The sequence below is a fragment of the Lupinus angustifolius genome, chromosome LG16, assembly GCF_001865875.1.
Source record: "Lupinus angustifolius cultivar Tanjil chromosome LG16, LupAngTanjil_v1.0, whole genome shotgun sequence".
NCBI lineage: Eukaryota > Viridiplantae > Streptophyta > Magnoliopsida > Fabales > Fabaceae > Lupinus > Lupinus angustifolius.
The window spans coordinates 12,692,414-12,694,671 of record NC_032024.1 but is presented as its reverse complement, the minus strand read 5'-3'; positions in this window follow the sequence as shown (position 1 = coordinate 12,694,671).

Below are 2,258 nucleotides of genomic sequence, written 5' to 3'. Positions count from 1 at the left end.
TTTCTTCGGTCTGGACCATGGTTGTTCCATTTGGGTTTATGTATGGGCATAAACATTGTGTTATAGGAACAAAGCTATGATCATTAGGGTTTCCGCATACAATCTAAGGATTATAGTTGGAGAATCTCCAACAAGTGGTATCAGAGCCACCTTAATTTGATTCATGTGTGAAATTAGGTTTTTTGTTGTTCTTCCCTAAATTTGGATTAATTTAGGGTTTAATGATTCATCTGCGCAATTGAATTTATAAGGATACAAATTCATGCTTTTCAATATGTATACATAGATTCGAAATGAATCAATGTCTTTTCTGGTGTTTTTTCTTGAATTTTTGGGGTGATTTTTCAAAGAACAGCGATGCAGAAATCGCAATGTTCGTATTCTGTCGTAGTGCTCTCGCTCAAGCGAGAGTGCCTCGCGCAAGCGAGAGTGTCTCGCCCAAGCGAGAGCCAAACAGAAGCATTGGCTTCTATTGCGCTCAAGCGAGATTACATCGCTCAAGCGAGAGTACCTCGCCCAAGCGAGGGTTCCTCGCCCAAGCGATAACTGAACTAAAGCTTTTATTGAGCCCAAGCGAGAGTACCTCGCCCAAGCGAGAGTACAATATGATTTATGGAGCTTTGGTATCATTGTGCATTGGTTTTAATTGTTATTTGGTCGTCCATCAAGTTGTTTGTTATTTCAAGTGAGCCAATTGAAGTGAAATGTCGCCAAAGTGACCTCTCTCATGGATATAACTCATAAGGAATATTAGATGTAAGTGTGTATGATTATTCATGCGAGTATTAGCTGGCCCAAAGGAAAGTTAATATTGGGCCGAAGATCATACACACTTGTGATGATAAACATGTTATAATTATAAATTTTTTTTATACATGTGATTGATGAATCAATCCAAAGAGGTATTCGTCAGTTGACATGCCTTATTATAAATGTTTGATCATTACAACAAGAGTAACACTTGCAGTTAATATTACTGTCCAAAGACTTGATATTAATGGTGCACTAGGTATCTTGATTTGGACATATCATTATTTAAGCACATTGATAATTTTAAGTTGTGAGCATATTTTAATATTTTGTCTTTTGTCTGATTCAGCTACATCAATTGCTTCTATATCTGCAAATTTGAATTCGGTTCCGGCCCTTAATGGTGAAAATTTTAAGGATTGGAAAGAGAACATGGAAATTGTTCTTGGCTGCATAGATCTAGACTATGCATTAAGGGTAGAATAACCCCCTTCTTCTTCGGAATCTAGTGCCTTTGAAGAGATGAAGGATTATGAGAAGTGGGATCGCTCTAATCGCATGAGTCTAATGATTATTAAGCGCGACATTCCAGAGGTCTTTAGGGGTACTATCTCGGATGAGATAAACAGTGCCAAAGTTTTCCTTGCTGAGATTGAAAAACGCTTTGCAAAGAGCGATAAGGCGGAAACAAGTACTCTGTTATAGAGCTTGATTTCCTTGAGGTATAAAGGCAACTGAAACATAAGGGAATACATTATGGGAATGTCCAATATTGCTTCAAAACTAAGGCCCTTAAGCTTGAGATGTCGAAAGACTTACTCATACATTTGGTCTTACTTTACCTTCCTGCACAATTCATTCAGTTTAAGATTTCTTATAACTGTCAAAGGGAAACATGGACTCTAAATGAGCTCATTTCATTTTGTGTGCAAGAAGAGGAAAGACTGAAGCGAGAAAGGACTGAAAGTGTCCATTATGTTAGTACCTCTAAGGACAAGGGCAAAAGGAAAAACACTTCAGAGCCCAAGAATGAAGTTGCTAAGGGTCTAGTGCAAAAGAAGCAGAATCAGACTGATGTCTGTTACTTTTGAAAAGCAACTGGACATCAAAAGAAGAAATGTGTGAAGTATCACGCTTGGCGTGCTAAGAAAGGTACATTTCTTACTTTGGTCTGTTCTGAGGTCAATTTAACTTCAGTACCTGGAAACACCTGGTGGTTAGACTCCGGTTCAACTTCTAACATCGGTGTTTCAATGCAAGGTTGTCTGAGCTACCAAAAGCCTAATTATGTTAAAAGATACATCTACATTGGCGATGGAAAATCGGTAAAAGTGGAAGCTATAGGGAATTTTAGGTTGTTATTATGTACTGATTTTTATTTGGATTTGAAAGACACTTTTGTTGTACAGTCATTTAGACGGAATTTAATTTCTGCTTCTTATTTGGACAAATTTGGATATTGTTGTTCATTGGGAAACAATTCGGTTCAATTGTCTTTAAATTCAAAT